The sequence below is a fragment of the Scyliorhinus torazame genome, chromosome 1, assembly GCF_047496885.1.
Source record: "Scyliorhinus torazame isolate Kashiwa2021f chromosome 1, sScyTor2.1, whole genome shotgun sequence".
Classification (NCBI taxonomy): Eukaryota; Metazoa; Chordata; class Chondrichthyes; order Carcharhiniformes; family Scyliorhinidae; genus Scyliorhinus; species Scyliorhinus torazame.
This window is the reverse complement of record NC_092707.1, coordinates 67,528,211-67,548,026: the sequence shown is the minus strand read 5'-3', so window position 1 is coordinate 67,548,026 and position 19,816 is coordinate 67,528,211. Positions and strand designations below refer to the sequence as shown.

General features: G+C 52.0%; 1 protein-coding gene across 3 annotated transcripts in view; it reads right to left on the bottom strand.

Annotated features, from left to right (window-relative positions):
* Positions 1–19,816, bottom strand: part of tpcn1 (two pore segment channel 1) — a 138,263-nt gene that overhangs the window by 94,722 nt on the left and 23,725 nt on the right. The window contains exon 1 of one of the 3 annotated variants that reach the window (XM_072496254.1): positions 4,540–4,611. The exons of the other annotated variants lie outside the window; for them this stretch is intronic. The gene's annotated coding sequence lies outside the window, so the exon portion shown is untranslated. Of the gene's footprint in view, positions 1–4,539; positions 4,612–19,816 lie in introns of those variants that run through there. 3 annotated transcript variants of the gene reach the window in all.

Below are 19,816 nucleotides of genomic sequence, written 5' to 3'. Positions count from 1 at the left end.
ACCCAGACGGTTCCCAGGTTCCTGGATGTAATTGACCCACCCGGACAACCGATGCATGTGGACACCCAGGGACTGAATAACGGGATGAGGGCCATCTTCCAGGGCCTGCACACGCAGCTGGAGGAGTCTATCCGCGTCCAGGAGCAGGGAGTGGTGCCGCTCATCGCAGCCACCCAGGCCGACACCGCACGGGTGGCGTCCGCGGTGGAGGCAATGGGTGAAAGGGTTTCGGCCATGGGTCAGGTTCTGCAAGGTGTTGGGCTTAACGTGAACGCGTCATCCATGGCCCAGGAGAGGGCTGCCCTCTCACAGACAGCCATCTCACAGAGCCAACAGGACATTGCCGCCGCTCTCGGGGCCCTGGCTGAGTCTCACCATGCCATGGCCCGGTCCCAGCAAGCGATGGCTCAGTCCCAGCAGTCGGTCGCGGAGAGCATAGACCGCCTGGCGCACGTGATGGATGGCGTCGCGCACTCACAGGTCGAAATAGCACAGACCTTGGCAGGAATGTGGCACTCCCTGTGCTCCATCTCGGCGAACATTCGGACCGTGGTCGATACCGCTTCAGACCTCCAGGACTGGCAGCGCCAGGTGTCGGTGGTGTGACGGGGCATGTCTCCGAACGCATCTCCGTCCCACAGTGAGGCCCGGGGGCCACCGGGCTCCCCGAGGGAGGAGGAGGTTCTGGGGCCCGTCCCGGTAGCTCCATCAAGGGACGTCCCGGTACACTCGGCCTCCCCCCGTTCTGTCCCTGGCGCATCTGGTGGGGAGCGGGCAGGTCAGGGGGGCACCACGCCATCCAGCACGCCCGCCGAGCAGCCTGGCCCATCGAAACCGGGCCACCCCAGGAAACGTGTGCCGACGGGGAGACATGTCGAAGCGCGTGATTCTCAGCAGTCCGCATCCACTCCTGCTGTACCATCTGGGAACACACCTAGACGTAGTGGTAGGGCTCGTAAGGCAAAGACATTAGGCACGTAAGAAGTTGGCACGGGTGCAGGGCACAGTCTAGTTGTAGTGGGTAGGGCACCTATGTTAACCACACGAATAAACTCACTGTTGCATTTGACTTGTAAGACTCTGTGCTATGTCCGGTGTCCGGGGGCTCGTGAGGGTGCCCGATTGGCGTAGTGGTATACGAGCGGTTCAAGGTCTGTTCCGGATGTGCTGACCCTTTCCCCCCTGCCTCCCATAATCGGACACCGTTGTCCTCGGTACACCGCCGCCAGCCACCCCACACGGGCATGTGGTGAAATATCCGTCACGAAGGCTGTGACCACCGCAGTGCATGGTTCAGCTATAGCCATGAGTCAGACCTTGGCTGGCGAATCTGAGCACACAGCTCATCGCAGAGCGGGCTGTCATCATTCAACATGGCACTGATCACACCCGCTTACCCAATCATCAATGTTGTGAAATCCCGTAGTGCCGCAGTGGTAAGGTGATGTGGAATTGTTGCCGTGAACGCGGTGCGGGGTTGCGGGGAGGGGGGGGGTAGGGGGGAGGTGGTGGGTGCTGTGTGGTGCCCGTGTACAGGACTGACGGTGCAAGTTGCAGTGTTCAGCGAATCCCACCCCCACAGTGCGTGAACCGTGAAGCCACCAACGCGTCGCGTGCCCGCTGTCCGCGGCGGTGCCGTCGCGCAGCCCCCTGGACGTAACGAGCAGCCGGGCAGTGACTGTGTCCTGCGCCCCTCCCCCCACCCTGATGCGCGCCATCATCCTCATCCTCCGCATCCTCCTCTTCCCCATCCCCCTCGTTTGCATTGGCTCCGGTGCCATCGGGTCCTCCCTCCGGCTCCTCCACCAGGTCATCTCCCCTCTGCATGGCTATGTTGTGCAGCTCACAGCAGACCCCAACTATGCGACCTACCCTGTCGGGTTGGTACTGCAGGGCCCCTCCTGATCGGTCCAGGCATCTGAAACGCATCTTCAGCAGGCCGAAGCACCGCTCCACCACACCACCACACCCCTGGTTGCTGCATGGGCCTCGTTGTATAGGCTCTCCGCGTTGGTGTGAGGCCTCCGTATTGGCGTCATCAGCCATGACCTCAACGGATAGCCCTTGTCGCCCAGCAACCAGCCCCTCAGCTGGGGGGAGCATCCATCGAACATTGCGGGGATGAACGACTGTGCCAGAATGTAGGCGTCATGCACACTGCTGGGGTACTTTGCACACACGTGCATGATCTTCACGTGGGGGGTCGCACACCACCTGAATGTTCATGGAGTACGCGCCCTTTCTGTTCATGAACACGTCCCTGCTGTCTGCAGGCGGGCGCATGGGGACGTGCACACCATCGATGACACCCTGGACCATCGGTATCCCGGCCACCTTGGCGAATCCACGTTCCCGTGCTTCCTGCTGTGCTCGGTCCTCGGGGAATTGAATGTACCTGTCCGCGATGGCATACAGGGCGTCGGTGATGGCCCTGATGCACCTATGGACCGATGCCTGTGATATCCCGGATAGGTCCCCGCTCGGCGCCGGGAAGTAACTGGTCGCATAAAAGTTTAGGGCCACCGTCATCTTGAGGGAGACTGGTATCGCGTGTCCTCCTCCCATTCCACGTGGTGCGAGGTGCGTCACGAGCTGACATATATGTGCGACCGTCTCCCTGCTGAACCGTAGTCTCCTCCTGCATGTGATGTCCGTTAGGGCCTCGAACGACATTCTGCCACGGTACACCCTCGGCCTTGCTGGACCTGGTCACTGTCTGCGTCCAACAGTCAGTTCACACCGTACTCCTCACCAGTGTGCCACTCGCCTGTGCCCATCAGCCACACGCAACCTGCGGCCGTGTCCTCGTCACCGTCCTGCCATATCAGGGCGGCTGACATGTGGCATCCGCGGATGGACGATACAATCCACACTCTCCCTCACACCCCTCCCACCTGCACGCCGCTCCCTCATCCCCCCCTCCCACCTGCACACTCTCCCTCATCAACCCCTCCCACCTGCACGCTCTCCCTCACCCCCCTCCCACCTGCACACTCTCCCTCACCCCCCTCCCACCTGCACACTCTCCCTCACCCCCCTCCCACCTGCACACTCTCCCTCACCCCCTCCCACCTGCACACTCTCCCTCACCCCCCTCCCACCTGCACTCCGCTCCCTCATCCCCTCCCACCTGCACTCCACTCCCTCACCCCCCCTCCCACCTGCACTCCGCTCCCTCATCCCCTCCCACCTGCACACTCTCCCACACACCCCCCCTTTGGCCGCAGCCTTCTCGGGTAAGCCGTCCCGGTCTCCAGGAGCTGCGGAACAGTCCGCTCACCTCCTCCCTGCTCAGCGTCAGCCAGCACGACTGGCTGACGACTTTAAATAGCAGGTGTGAACGGCGACGGCGTGAACTGGGGTCACGCCGTCAGGACTTCAGCCCATCCGGGCCAGAGAATAGCGGGGGTGGCGGAGAATCGCCATTTTGGGTGTCTCGGGCGATTCTCCGGCCTGCGCAGCTCGGAACTCGACGGGGCCGTTCTCGCCGCTTGGGAGAATCGCGGGAGGGTGTCGGACTGGCGTTGCGGGAAATTTTGGCGACCCAGGCGATTCTCCCAACCGCCACGGGAGTGGAGAATCGCGCCCCCTATCTTTGGCCTAGGAAACAAAATAAATTAACCTTCTCAGAGAGGGGAAGAATGTTCATTTATCTTTTCTCATGCCTGCTCATCTTTGATAACATCATCCTCTTCCTCTCTGTTGTTTCCATTTTTGCACTGAAAGGGCCATTGATACTTCAATGAGACATTAACATTTCTAAGGCACTAAATAACCCTTTCTCTTGAGCCTTATATTAATAATATTCACGTTTATCAATTGCGTAGAGCTGCACCAAGTTGAAAGGTTCCAACACCAGATAGCCAGTTTTGGACGATCATTCAAAACATTACAAAGTTATATTTCATTTATTCTTATGATCCAATGTATAGTCAACTCTTAATCTAATGTTGCTTAATTTTTTTCAATTTGCAACCACTATATTCTCTCTGCTGTTGTGATTATTTCACTTAATTCAGATTATTGATAATTTTAGTGTAAAAATTAATTTGCAATAGTTGTAGACCTAGTTCAATCTCCTTTTATGTTTTCTTCTCCTTCAACGCATTGAATTAATATAATTTATTATACCAAATACAAATATAAAACAGCTTGCTTTAACCCTTTCGCAGGAATGAAAATAATAATAGAAAAATATCCCATGTTTGGTAGTTTTTATAAGGCAACATTTATTGAAATTTATAAAACTGCAGAAAGTTCTTATACTTTTTTTTAAAGGAGCCATTTAACATGGCCAATCCACCTAACGAGTTCTGGGGGTGAAACCCACGCAGAATGTGCAACTCCACACAGACAGTGACCCGGGGCCGGGATCAAACCCGGTCCTCAGTGCCATAGGCAGCAGTGCTAACCACTGCGCCAATTTGCCGCCCTGCTCTTATACTCAGTATTTCTTGCATTAGTCCATGCAACTTTTCACTAAAAGATAAATAAAAATTATCTAATTATGAGTTGGACAAATGTAAACATAATACATACCATTAGTCTCATATCCCCAAATGAATGAAGATTGTTGCGAAGGACTGTCACTAAATTCAGCACAGCAGACACAAGTTATACCTGTATGTTGCATTTTTGCAGAAGGGAAATCAAAATGCCCTGTACTTCTTTTATAAGAAGAATCGCAATTTACGATTACACCCAACCCTCGTCATCTGATTCCACAATGAGCATCCGAGAGTCATGTGATCATACTAAAGAGCAAAACACTTTTCTTGTTCACTCATCTGTACATATGGTTAATTTGTCTACTTGAGTGAAACTTTCTTTAACCTGTTATGGTTAAGACCATATGTACTGCAGCTGCACCACAACAATGTGAAAAGATCAATGCTTTGTGATAAATCATATAATTTCAGCGACACTGTTCAAAATGCAAACTCTGCTGATAAAGTACAAACGGAGTCCAGAATAACATATACAACATGAAAAGGACTTCAGATTGCTGTGTACCAAACAGGAAATATTTTTTATGCTGCTAACCTACAAAATGCTACTTCCGTGTGGTAACCTATTTCTATTCATTGGTTATGGATTAATCAAGTGAAAAAAACAGAAGTAGATTAATATCACAATCAGAAAATGGAAACAGTTTAAAGGTCTTCAGTAGTGCAACTGTGAACACAAAGTGATTTTGAATTTTTACTTGCAGCTTATTGTTTTGGTATTTATAAATCAAAAGGTGAAGTACACATTACAGCTGCACAGCTCTACATATTCGTCAGAAAGCTTTTTTCCACCGACCAGTAAAAAGGCAGTGCCTCTCCCAGTGATTCCTTATTTTAAGCATTCATTAAGCCTCACCCCATCAGGGTTTCCATCTGCCAGAAAAAGTCAAATTGTACATCTGAAGCGATATGAAACGAGGTAGGACTGAAATGTAAAAACTTCAAATTTCTCTTTTAAAAAACCTGTTCATCCTTGGTATCTCTAGTCAAATATCACTGCAGGCTTCCAGTTTATTTTACAGTAAAACTATTGTCACTCAGAGACCAAACGTTAGTAATAAGAGAGCTGTAGCTTTTGAGGGAGTGAGTAACTAAAACGGCCAAAAAGTAGCATCAAAAGGTAGCATCAAATAATCAAGCATGCACAATCATTGCAACATTTCAACAATAACACATTTCAAATCCTTGGCAACTTACACGCTCAAACGATAACCCACCAGTTACTGATTTAGGAGGAAAATATATCTCCAGATGTGTACACTTTGAAGCTACTTGTAGCACAACCATATGACCTTGCTCACTGCAAAGGACAAAGACAATCCCAAAATCTCTGTTGACTGCTGTCTACAGTTCTTGATATTAGTCACATTCCTCTACCAAAATTGTTACTTTGATGTTTTCCTATTTGTTGTAACGATTATTGCAGGTGATATCTGATGTATTGGGTTTTTTTCTGCTCTCACCAGTTACACTGCCCCATAATTTTTCTATTCTAAAACTAGGCAGACTGCTAAACTATTCACTAGCCATACCACAGAGCCAAATATTATTTATTTAAAAATAGAGAAATTACATCCCAAAGAGACAATGAGCCAGACTTTGCTCTCAGCAAACTGTTCATTGCACTTTGGACTATGGGGTTTTGCAATGTAATGCACTGTACTCGAGAGCCAAAGCATTGTGCCGCCCTCTACAGGAGAACTGGACCTGTGTAAAGCAGCCAAATTAACTACATCTCCTTAACCGATCAGATTCAAGAATAGTTAACAAGCAGAGCAGAATCTGAACCAGGAAGTGTTGGTGAAGTACGGAAAACAAAATAAAAAGAGGGAAAAAAAGATGTGATTACACAAATAAGTTTAAAAGGTTGAAAGTAAACCAACAATAATTAAAATTTTAAGAATGAGACTTCAGGCTTGTAAAATTAATTTTCAGTTCCAGAGAGGTTGTTTGACAAGTATTAAGATTATGGTGCTGTTGAAACCCTTTCTGGTAGATTTAGTGGATATTTGGCGTGAAATGACAGAAACTCCATACTGTTTCATCTATTTCAAACCAAATCTCTTGGCGAGGTACCAGTATATCACAACTTCTTAGGGGCACAGCATCTTGGGACAGCAACTTCCTGATTTCCACATTGAATTGAGTATGTGCAGCCACAGGAGGTCCAACATAAACTTTAACAGTGATGAGCAGCAAATCTTGCCCTTATGTTCTGGGGTTGTGAGGAGTTGGAGAACTTTTGGGAGGCAGTATTCGTGGACCTATTGAGGATTGTATGGGTTGAGATGAAGCAGAAACCTATGGTGGCAAACTTTGGGGTGAGGGAGGTGCTGGAGAGGAAGGAGGCCGATGTCGTGGCCTTTGTCTTTCTGATTGCCCGGCTCAGAAACTTTTGAATTGGAGGTCGGCCAGGCTGCCGCGGTTGCAGCATGGTTGGGAGAATTGTATGTGTTTCTCAGGGTGGAGAAAATCAAACTTGCCCTCAGTATGTCGGAATAGGGCTTCGAGGTATGGTGAAGGCTGTTCATGGCTATAATTGAGGAGTTGTTTGTCGCGGGGGTGGGGGGGTTGTAAATGGGGAAAACGTACAAACTGTACACTCTGTTGGATGTTAAGGTTGTGTTATTATTTTGAATTTGTTTGGAATCAAAGATCTTAAAACAAATGGCGATGAGCACCATGGTGTAAACCATCGTCTAAGGTTATGCAACATGAGTGATGTTGTATAGCCATGTGTTTCTCAGCACTGTGAGCCGGTTACCGGGAAACACACGGCTAAACGTGCTCGCTATGGTACTTTGTTCATAATTAGTTGAATTGAGCCCTATATTTCACTACTTTGCAATAATTCTATCTGGAAGAGTTCTGTCCTTTTGCAGTATATTGCAATATAAACAATAACATGAGGAACTGGGTATTCCATAAGTAATTTGAAGGTTTTTCACCACCACAACGTGTTCACCCAAACCAACCGAACAAAAGCTATCTCTGTTGGCAGTAGTAGCATTCCTATGCTAAATGAGTTTGAGCACTTTAAATGCAGTTCCAAGAAGTTAAAGGCTAACATGATACCAATTTTTAATTTCACCAAGGGAGGCAGAGTTTGGTTGGTACTGTGGGAACAGGTTGGGATGTGCTACAGGAAACTTTACTCTGCATCTCCAAAATCCCGGCCAAGTGTTGACGCCAGCGTCAAAGCCGGTGCGAGCGACACCGGCGTCAATGGGCCTCCAGGCCCAGTCATTCTCCCCTTCCTCGGGGGGCTAGAATGGCGTTGGAGTGCTGTGCGCTGCTCCGGCGCCGAAAGCCAGCCCTTCACGGCCGGCGCGGGTCTGCACATGCGCGCTATGGCCGTCTCCACGCCGGCCCCCGGGCAACATGGCGGAGCCCTATAGGGGCTCGACGCGGAAGAACATAGGCCCTCCCCCGGAATGAGTGTGCCCGCCGATCGGTAGCCCCTGATCGCGGGCCTGGCCACTGTGGAGGCCCCCGCTGGAGTCGGCTCCCCCCCGCCACCCCACCAGGACAGCCCCCGCAGGCAAAACATCGAGGTCCCGCAGGGTAGGACCATAAGCGAACGACACCGGCAGGACTTGGCGGGCACTCGGCCCGTCGAGAGCGGAGAATTGCCACGGCAGCACAAAATTCACAGGAAAGTAAATAAAACATGACTGAACTACAAACAGTAGAAGAACTACTGTTCTAATAATAAGTATCTCTGTGATGGTGCCAGGCACTTTTATGAGGCAGTGGTAGACTTAAGACACAAAGATGGGGTGATTTCTGAAGAATGATTAACAATAACTGAAGGTTTAAACTGCAGTAAAATAAACTTGAAAATTTGCAATTCACCTTAAGTTTACTACAACATAGAGCCAAAGAACAGGATTCTTATTAATATTTTAATAAAAATAATAACAGGTAATCTACCAGCTTTTATGTAGACACTACTACTCCGGGACAACTGCCTTCCATTCAAAGATGATTGAATCTGTCGGATTTCATAACTCATTCAGCAATTTGGATGCTACTCAAAACTGAATGCGTGTTGCAAAAAGTGCAATGCATTCACTATAAAACGCCCTGGGTGGGATTCTCTCAGCCCATGTCGAGCCGGGCGCGAATCGCGTGACACCAGCCCGACGATTCTACGGAGAGCGGTAAATTGGCACCGTTGTCGCCGACATGATTCTCCGTCCGGGATGGGCCGAGCGGAGTCTGGTAACCACGTTATCAGAAGGACGTGGAAGATTTGGAAGGAGTGCAAAGAAGGTTCACCAGGATGTTGCATTGGCTATGAGGAGAGGTTGAATAAACAAAGATTATTTTCACTGGAAAGAGGGAGGCTGAGGGGAGACCTGATAGAGGTCTACAAAATTCTGAGAGGCATAGACAGGGTGGATAGTCAGAGGCTTTTTCCAAGGGTGGAAGTGTCAATTACAAGGGAGCACAGACTCAAGGTGAGAGTGGGCCGATGAATGGCAGATGGAGTTTAATATGCATAAAAGTGGAACGCGGCACAGCGGTTAGCACTGCAGCCAACAGCATTGAGGACCCTGGTTCGAATCCCGGCCCTGGGTCACTGTCCTTGAGGAGTTTTCACATTCTCCCTGTGTCTGCGTGGGCTTCACCCCCACAACCCAAAGATATACAAGTTGGGTGGATTGGCCACGCTAAATTGCATATTAATTTGAGAAAAAAATAATTGGGTACTCTAAATTTTTTTTCAAAATTGGATAAATGTGAGGTGATGTATTTTGGTAAATCAAATCAGGACAGGACCTAATGGTGAGGAGTTGGGGAGAGTTACAGAACAAAGAGATCTAGGAGTACAGGTTCATAGCTGCTTGAAGGTGGAGTCGCAGGTGGACAGGGTGGTGAAGAAGGCATTCAGCGTGCTAGGTTTTACTGGTCAGAATATTGAATACAGAACATCTTGTTGAAGTTGTACAAGACATTGGTAAGACCACACAAAATAATAATCTTTATTGTCACAAGTAGGCTTACAGTAACACTGCAATGAAGTTACTGTGAAAAGCCCCGAGTCGCCACATTCCGGCGCCTGTTTGGGTGCACTGAGGGAGAATTCAGAATGTCCAAATTACCTAACAGCACGTCTTTCGGGACTTGTGGGAGGAAACCGGAGCACCCGGAGGAAACCCACGCAGACACAGGGAGAACGTGCAGACTCCGCACAGACAGTGACCCAAGCCAGGAATTGAACCTGGGACCCTGACGGTGTGAAACAACAGTGTTAATCACTGTGCTCCCGTGCCGCCCATGGAATACTGTGTTCAATTCTGGTCACCCTATTACTTGAAGGATATTGTTGAACTAGAAAGAGTGCAGAAGAGATTTACAAGGATGCTACCATTGATGGTCTGAGTTATAAGGAGAGGATGGATAGGCTGAGAATTTTATCCCTGGAGCGTAGGGGGCTTAGGAGTGATCTTATCAAAATAATAAGGAGCATCAATAAGGTACATAGTCAACATCTTTCCCAAAGATAGAGGAGTTTAGAACTAGAGGGCATATGTTTAAGGTGAGAAGGGAGAGATACAAAAGAGACCAGAGGGGAAATTTCTTCACACAGAGGGTGGTGAGCATCTGGAGCGGGTTGACAGAGGCAGTGGTAGAGGCGGGTACAATATGTCCTTTAAAAAGCAGTTAGACAGCTACATGGGCAGGGTGGGTATAGAGGGATATGAGCCAAATGGGACTAGCTTAGTGATAGAAACTGGGCAGCATGGTGACTTCCGGTGGCGGCTATGAGGGAGTAGGTTGCACATTTGGTGGCTCCCGTTTCGGTCGGACTTTTGGATCTTTTCCCCCAACATGTTTGCGCTTTTGAGGGCGGAACTGGAAAGCAATAGTACTCAGGCACAGGACCCATACAGAATTGTATGAACCTAAGAAGCCGGAGGGACCGTAAACAGCAGAAGTGGTCTAGTAAGGGCACAGTGGAGGCTGTGAGAGGGATCAGCATGGCTGGTGTTCAGAGCAAGGCGCTGACAGCCCAGCCCACAATGGAGCAGCTGCTGCAGACTATGCAGGAGGGTTTTTTGGCTCTGAAGCGTGACAACTTGGAGCTACTACAGAAGTCGATTGACCGGATGGAAAAAAGGCTGGATGATCAGGCTGAGAAGCTCCAGCAGTTGGAGAAGTCAATGGAGGAGCAAGCTAACTTTCAAAGGGTGGCGGATGTGGAGATTTAGAGGTTGAGGGACCAGCAAAAAGTGCTTCTGGAAAGGCTAGAGGACCTGGACAACAGATCTCGCTGGCAGAAAGTGAGAATCGTGGGCCTCCCGGAGGGGGCAGAGGGGCTGCACGCAGCCGCATATATGGAGGGTATGTTTCAGAAGTTGCTGGGGAACGAGGTGTTCCTGTGCCCGCCGGTGGTGGACAGGGCACACAGAGTGCAGGTGAGGCAGCCGCAACGAGGGGGTCCCCCATGAGCGATGGTGGTACGCTTTCACAGGTACCTGGACAAGGAACGGGTGCTGCAATGGGCAAAGAGCACACAAAGCTGTACTTGGTACAATACCACCCTGCGTGTTTACCAAGATTTGAACGCTGAGGTAGCCAGGAGGAGAGGAGGCTACAGGCAGGTGAAGGAGATACTGTATAAAAACAAGGTGAAATTCAGGCTGCTTTTTCCGGCGCGACTGTGGGTTACATATGAGGGTCAGCACCACTATTTTGAGGAACCCGAAGAGGCGATGGGACTTCGTTAAGAAGCAAGGGCTGGCCCTGAGCTGAGGGCATTTGGACTCATGTTAGAACTTTTAAGTATATGTGGTGTCTCTCGCATTTTGAAAAATGCCTGCATGTTTGGGTCCGTTTTTGTCGTTTCTTTTTTCGACCTTTTTAGGGGTTGGAAGGTGGTAGGGATATGCTTTTTTTGCGTGCTTTTTGCGTGGTTTACCTGAATGTTTCCTTTTGAGCTCTTTGATTAGTTGGAGTTTGGCTGGGGGGAAAACAATAAAGAAAACAGTTAAAAGGGTTGGGTTAAGATGGATGCTTCAGGGGAACTTTGTGCAATCTTTTTCTGTGTCTGTATGGGAAGGACTGAGAGTGCCTGTTATTTCTTATCTCTTTCTTTTTCTTGTTTAACTTGAATTGTGCTATTGTGGGGTTTGTTTATGACTTGTATAGAGTGTTTGCTTAAGTAGGGCTGGTATGGATGGGTCGGGGGAGGGGTGACTGGGAACAATGGGTGGGAGACGAGCTGGCGCCGAGGCTGGGAGCCCCAGGCTAGCTGAATGGGGCAAGTCAACGGAAGCCAAGGTGGGGTGTGTGCATATAGTTAGATTAGAGCTGGGGTTAGGTGATAGGATGGTGTTACTCGGGGGGGGGGGGGGGGGGAAGAGTCGTTCTGCTGACAGGGATGGAAACTGGGCATGGCAACAGTGAGGAGGTCATGGGTGGAGCTGGTCAGGAAGCGGGCCAGATGAAGCGCAGCATATAGCTGGGGGGCTGGTCAAGGAAAGGGGATGGCTGATCGGCAAAGGGGGGGGGGGAAGTGCCCCCCAACCAGGCTAATCACCTGGAATGTTAGAGGGTTAAACGGGCCAGTGAAGAGGGCGCATGTGTTTGCGCATCTGCGGGTTCTGAAGGCGGACATTGTCATGCTGCAGGAGACGCACCTGAAAGTGGCAGACCAGGTTAGGTTAAGGAAGGGCTGGGTCAGTCAGGTGTTTCATTCGGGGCTTGATTCTAAGACGAGGGGGGTTGCGATCCTGATTAATAAAAGGGTACAATTTGAGGCGGAGGGCACAGTCGTGGAAGGGGGTGACAGGTTTGTTATGGTGAGGGGTAAGCTCGAAGGGGTGAGAGTAGTCCTGGTCAGTGTGTATGCCCCTAATTGGGACGATATGGATTGTTTCGGAGGATGCTAGGGAAGATCCCCGACTTGGACTCACGTAAGCTGATCATGAGCGGGGACTTTAATACAGTCCTGGACCCGAGCCTGGACCGGTCATGTTCAAGAATGGGCAGGTTGCCAGCGATGGCAAAGGAACTGAGAGGGTTCATGGAGCAAAAGGGGGGAGCAGATCCGTGGAGATTTAGCCGGCCGACGACGAGGGAGTTCTCGTACTACTCCCACGTCCACAAGGTGTATTCCCGAATTGACGACTTTGTTGTGAGTAGGGACCTGCTGGCCGAAATGGTGGGGGCAGAATATTCGGCAATTGCCATATCGGTCCATGCTCCGCACTGGGTAGACCTGCAGTTTTGTAAGGACAGCTTTCAGCGCCCACCATGGGGGCTGGAAGTTGGATTACTCGCGGACGAGGCCGTGTGTGAGAGGCTGAGGGAATGCATGCAGAATTACCTGCAGGTGAACGATACTGGAGAAGTCTCGGCAGCGGTGCTCTGGGTGGCACTGACGGCAGTGGTGAGAGGGGAGCTGATTTCAATCCGGGCGTACAGGGACAGGACAGAGACAGACCGACTGATTAAGGAAATTCTATGGACGGACAGGAGTTACATGGAATCCCCGAGGCTAGAGTTACTCAGGAAATGACAGAGGCTGCAGGACGAATTTGGGGTGCTGACTACAGGCATGACTGCAGAGCAGCTTAGAAAGGTAAAAGGTGCGATTTATGAGCATGGGGAGAAGGCCAGTAGAATGCTTGCGCAACCGCTAAGGAAGAGGGAAGCGGCTAGGGAAATAGGGAGGGTAGTGGATGGGGAGGGTAATCTAGTGGGTGACCCGGCAGGGCTGAACAAAGTCTTTAGAGACTTTTATGGGGGGCCTGAAGGTCATGCAGTCTGGTAAAGCCCCGGGGCCGGACGGGTATTTGGTGGAGTTTTACAAAACATTTGCCGGGATAGTGGGGCCTGTGCTGGTCAGGGTCTTTAACGAGGGAAGAGACAGAGGGAGTTTACCTCCGACGATGTCGCAGGCCACCATCTCGCTTATTCTGAAACGGGATAAGGACCCGGAAGCTTGTGGGTCATACAGGCCGATCTCTTTGATCAACGTAGACGCCAAGTTACTGGCCAAGATCTTGACGACCAGAATTGAGGACTGTGTACTGGATGTAATTGTGGAGGACCAAACCAGGTTTGTAAAGGGGAGGCAGCTGGTGGCAAACCTGAGAAGGCTGTTCATCGTGATTATGATGCCCCCGGAGAGTAGGGAGGTAGAGATAGTGGTAGCCATGGATGTGCTGAAAAGGCTTTTGACCGGGTCGAATGGGATTATCTGTGGGAGGTACTAGAACGGTTCGGGGCGGGGTTCATCGACTGGGTTAGGCTATTATATCAGGCACCGGAGGCGAGTGTAAGGACGAACAGGACGACATCGGACTACTTTAGACTGCACCGTGGGATAAGACAGGGCTGCCCTCTCTCCCCACTGCTGTTTGCGCTGGCCATAGAGCCGCTGGCAATTGCACTAAGAGCTTCTAGGGGCTGGAAAGGGCGGGTCGGGGGGGGGGGGGGGGGGTGGAGTGATACATAGAGTCTCGTTATACGCAGACAATCTGCTGTTATATGTATCGGACCCAATGGCAGGGATGGACAGTATTATGGCAACCCTGAGGGAATTTGGCCGGTTCTCCGAATACAAACTGAACATGGCTAAGAGCGAGTTTTTTTTAATCAGGCGAGGGGGCAGGAGAGTAGGCTGAAGGGGTTGCTGTTACGGCTAGTGGGGGAGAGTTTCCGATATTTGGGGATTCAGGTGGCATGGGACTGGGGCAAGTTGCATAAGCTCAACCTGTCCCGACTGGTGGAACGAATGAGGGAGGAGGTCCGGAGGTGGGATGCGCTCCCGCTGTCATTGGCGGGGAGGGTGCAGACTGTTAAGGTGACGATTCTCCCGCGGTTCTTGTTTGTTTTTCAGTGTCTCCCCATCTTTATCCCGCGGTCCTTCTTTAAGACGCTGAATAAAATTATTCTGGGATTTGCATGAACAGGGAAGTCCCCGCGGGTGAAGAGGGTGATGTTTAAAGGACCGGAGGAGAAGGGGGGCTGGCGTTGCCGAACTTCAGCAACGATTACTGGGCAGCCAACATAGCAATGATGAGGAAATGGTGAGCGCCGAGTCGGTTTGGGAGCGGATGGAGGCTGCTTCGTGCAGGGGCACTAGCTTAGCAGCCCTGGTCATGGCGCCTCTGCCGCTTCCGCCGGCACGGTACTCCACCAGCTCGATAGTGGTGGTGGCTCTTCAGATCTGGGGCCAGTGGAGGAGGCATGTAGGGGAGATAAGAGCATCAGTGTGGAACCCAATCTGCGGCAACCACCGATTTGCCCCGGGGAACATGGACGGGGGTATCGACTGTGGAGGAGGCCAGGGATTGTGAGGATGGGGGATCTGTTCCTGGAAGGGAGGAGAAGTTTGGGCTGGCGAGCGGGAACGACTTTAGATACTTACAGGTGCGGGATTTTGTACGCAGACTGGTGCCGTCCTTCCCACGTCTCCCGCCGAAGGGGAGGCAGGACAGGGTAGTTTCTAGGGGAGAGGTGGGAGAGGGTAGAGTCTCACGCGTCTACAAGGAACTAATGGGAGCTGAGGATACGCAGACTGAGGACCTGATGCTTAAATGGGAAGAGGAGCTCGGGGGGCCCTGAGCAGAATAAACACGATCGCAACATGCGCCAGGCTCAGCCTGATCCAGTTTAAGGTCATGCACCGGGACCACATGACGGTGGCCCGGATGAGCAGATTCTTCGGGCTGGAGGACAAGTGTGCTAGATGTGCCAGAGGGCCGGCTAACCATGTACACATGTTCTGGTCGTGCCCTAAACTCAGGGGGTATTGGCAGGGATTCGCAGATGTCATAGAATGTCCCAGGTATTGAAAACTGGGATGGTAATGAGCCCTGAGGTGGCAATCTTTGGGGTTTCAGAGGACCCGGGAGTCCAGGAAGAGAGAGAGGCCGACGTTCTGGCCTTTGCTTCCCTGGTAGCCCGGCGACGAATACTGTTAGCATGGAGGGACTCAAAGCCCCCAAGGGCTGAGGTATGGCTATCGGACATGGCAAGCTTTCTTGGCCTAGAGAAAGTCAAGTTCGCCTTAAGAGGTTCGCTATTAGGGTTCGCCCGAAGGGTGGGGGGGGGACACACGACATGACAAGGATATTGGCGATGGAGGGGGGATTCATTTGTTGTGATCAATGTTGGCATCAGCAGCATGAGGAAGAGTAGGAAAGAGATTGGGCGTGATTCTTCCAAATAGTGACTTCCCGGTGCTTGGCCCAGCGAGACCGTCACCGCATTACAACATTAACTGGTCTAGTTAAGGAGGCCCCATGGGCTTCAAGCTGCAAATGAAGGCTCACCAGCCGATTCACTCGGAACATGCTCGCCATGGCGTTTGTGTGGGAGGGTAAGAACCCGAGACTTCCCAAACCGATTCACCCCCCCTGCTTTCCCTGAGAATAAAAGCAAAACACAGCCGAAGCTAAGTGGGGAGGGGGGGGGGGGGGGGGGGGGGGGGGGGGGGAAGAGAGAGAGAGAGAGAGAGAGAGAGAGAGAGAGACACCATAGACTAATCCCAAGGGCGGCAAAATATATATAGGGTCAATTCAATGAAAGACAAAATAAACCTCTCTGTACAATAAAGTACATTAACGCGTGTAAGAAAAATGTGATGTAGCTATACAATTGTTTATAAATATGAGAAATGCCAATAAAAAGATTTTTTTTTAAAAAAGGAACATGCTCGCCAGCCCCCCGCTAATAGGTTAAGCAGCACTTAAACTGCTCTTGCACAGCTGACCCCATTCAGCTCGTAGCCATGGCGCCGAGATGACTGACCCCACTATATGCTGATATAGACCTGGGGAGGCAGAGGCCAGGAGGGATGTCCTGTTCCCCCGAGGGTTCCCGAGACTAGGACACAGGGCAACCAGTGTGGCCTTGGAGGAAGTGGCAGCGGCCGTCAGCTCGGGCAGCATCACGAGGAGGACCGGCACCCAGTGCTGCAAGACGGTCAATGACCTATTCCGGCCCCATGAGTGAGCTGGCACAACCCCCTGCCATGAGACTGAACCTGGTACCACCCCTGCCCAGCACCGTGCCGTGTCCTGGTCCAACCATGCCCCCTCCTCCCCAAAACCTTCTTTCCCACTCCTGCCACGCCAGCACCCTCTCAGAACTTCCCCCCCCCCCTACCCCCGGCGCTGAACCACGCATGTGGCGAATGATGTCCTCTCTGTATCAGCAGAAGTTGTGCAACAACCATCACGAGAGGGCTCAGACTGGCGACGGGGTGCGGACATCAGAGTCCTCACCACCTTCGAGAAAAGGGCTCTAGATGTTACTGGGTGGCTGAGGACAGAACGGTCACCAACAGGTGAGGATCCAACGGGTCGCACCAGATGGACTGCGGACTGAGTCCGCAGCCGCCATGCGAGTATCCCAACCGGCTGGACCATATTAGATCCATACGTCGGGACTTCGGCCAGTCGGGGGCAGAGAATGGTGGAACGGGCCTCTGGCAATGGCCCCAGATAGGTCCCAGGCAGCGCGGCATACTCCTGAATACGCCGCTTTTCGGGGCCCACAGAATCGGGGAACCGATTCCTTGCAGGAAAATGGATTCTCCGCCCCGTGCGCCAGCCGCGTTTTCGTGTCAGGGTGCGGAGAATCCAGCTCCATATGTCCATTCCCCCACAGGACCTCTCCCAATGGTGCTGGCCCATCTGAGATGGTGCCCACCCCCCCCCCCCCCCCCCCAGCCTCCCATGAGAACACCTTAGAGGAGATGCCACCAACGATACATCACAGCTTTCACCCCCACCCTCCACCAGCGCAGAGACACACACCTCATTGGGCAATGTTAGTGGTCAGGATTCTGGGGCACATTCTAATGAGCATCACATAGTTTCAGATGCACATCAAGTGAAGGCAGGAGCACCCAGGCGAGACAGCAGTCAGAGGTCTGCTAGATCCCAGGACCCTGCTGGGTCCCAGTCAGATGCTGAGCCTCTGGAACAGGTTTACCCAGAGCTGATGCAGACATTCGGGTGCTGCCGTATATTCAGAGGGAGTTGTCTCCGACACTCCAGCAGGCCCACAGCCGATTGGAGGACTCCTAGCGGCTACATGCGCAGGAGATGGTGCCGGCAATGTGTGGCACCGAGGCCAACACTGCTAGAGTGGTGACCGTAGTGGAGAGCTTGGTGCACGACATCAGCAGCATGAGTGGAGATGTCCAAGGCGTGGCACAGTCAGTGACGGCCATGGCTGAGAGCCTCGGTAGACCGTATGACTCGCGGGGGGGACATGACCCAGTCTCAGATGAAAATAGCCGGGGCCCTGCGGAGCTTGTCCCAATCGTAGGTAGGCATTGCCGAGGCGCTGCAGAGCATGTCCCAGTCACTTGAGGAGCATCGCCGAGGGCATCGACACCATGGTGCAGACATTGGGGAGGCGCCAGGGCTGGCAGGGCCAGATGATGCAGGGGCAGCCGGGGCTCAATCCAGCTGCCCCTCTGTCCCGAGTTAAACCTCAAAGCCCTATGAGCTCTGACCAGGAGGAGGGGGTGCTGAGTGCCAAACTGGATGCCTCTACCTCCGATGTGCATCCTGGGGAAACACCTAGATGCAGCGATAGAGTAAAGAAGGCTAAGCACGTTGAGGATCATTGAGAGGGCACTTGTGGGGGAAGGAGGGAGAGGGGGGCAGGGAAGAGGGGACGGCACCATCGGGAGAGTGAGGGCAGTGGTGGACACTTGTGTGATACATTAAAATCTTTCACCACAACCAGTATGACACCTCCATCACTTTCTTCCCTAATCAGGCCGACTTCCAGACCCTTGCCCCATCTTCCCAGGCATAGGGGTCCTGGACCCCCCTGATCCGGGCACACCGGTGGATGGGTCTGAGCAAGAACTCAGCAGATAGGCAGGGGTCACGGACCCCAGGCATAGACTATAGCACAGATTGAGGAGCACCAGTGCTCAGCTCTCTGTGGGTTATCATCACCCCTTGCCCTCGACAATGGCCCGCTGACAGTGCTGACATAGTCCCAGCACAGTGCAGCGATGTTACACAGACCCTGGGGGGTGACTACATGGTCCTCATCCTCCACCTCGAGGGCCAGGTTGTGGAGGACACCACAGACCATCATGAAGCGGGCAACGCTCCGAGGGCTTTACTGTAATGGTCGAGGCAGCGGAATCGCATTTTGGGCAATCCGATGCACTCTTCAATGACAGCCCGAGTGATCACATGGGCCTCATTGTATCAGATTTCAGCACAGGTCTCCGGCCTCCATACTGGCATCATTAGCCAGTTCCCCAAGAGCCAGCCAGCCGGCCAGCCTGGGTTGGCCCTCAAAGAGGCTGATGGAAGAGGCCCCAGAATGCAAGGATGCAGCTGTCGTGCATACTCCCTGGGAGGAGTGCACACACGTGCATGATCCTAAGGTGGTGGTCGCACGCAGCTGAATGTTCCCCTTTCTGTTGATGTAGGGCACACACAGATGGCCCGGTGAGCGCAAGGCAACATGCATGCAGTCTATGAGTCCTTGAACCTGGGACATCCCAGCGGTGGCGGAGAATCCTGCTGCCCGGGCTTGGTCCGTGTCAAAGTTCATATAATTTTCTGCCGGGGCAAACAGGGCATCCGTGACCTGTTGGATGCACCTGAGGGTTGTAACCTGAGAATTGCCACACAGGTCCCCACTCGAGCCCTGGAATGATCCCGAGGCGTAAAGGTTCAGGGCTGCAGTGACCTTGACGGCCACCAGGAGCGGGTGTCCTCCTCCTCCACGTGGTGCCATGTCTGCGACGGCATGGCACAGGTGTCACATGGTCTGCTTGTTGAGGCGGAGCATCCTGCCACATGCGCTGGTCGTCTTTTGCTTGAAAGACCAGTGGCACCTGTACACCCTGCATCTGTGGTATTGCCTCCCACATGTTTCAGGCACAGTGTGCAGGCATCGCGGTCTGATTGGAAGGCTAGGCAATAACTCCCACATGCTAAATAGCCCGCCCACCCACAGGAATCCACTTGGGATGTGTGAAGTTCTCACTTTTTTTCCCTTTACTTTTAGTTTTTCCAATTAAGCGGCAATTTAGCATTGGCAATCCACCTACCCTGCACATCTTTGGGTTGTGGGGGTGAAACCCACGCAGAGACTGGGGGATTGTGCAAACTCCACACGGACAGTGACCCAGAGCCGGGATCGAACTCGGGTCCTCAGCGCTGTAGACAGCAGTGCTAACCACTGCGCCACCATGCCACCCTTATATAATATTATTTATTATTTAATATTTTATCTGATTGTGCTCCCATGAAGAGCTTTGGGATGTTTTGATACGTTAAATATGCTTTAGAAATGTTGTT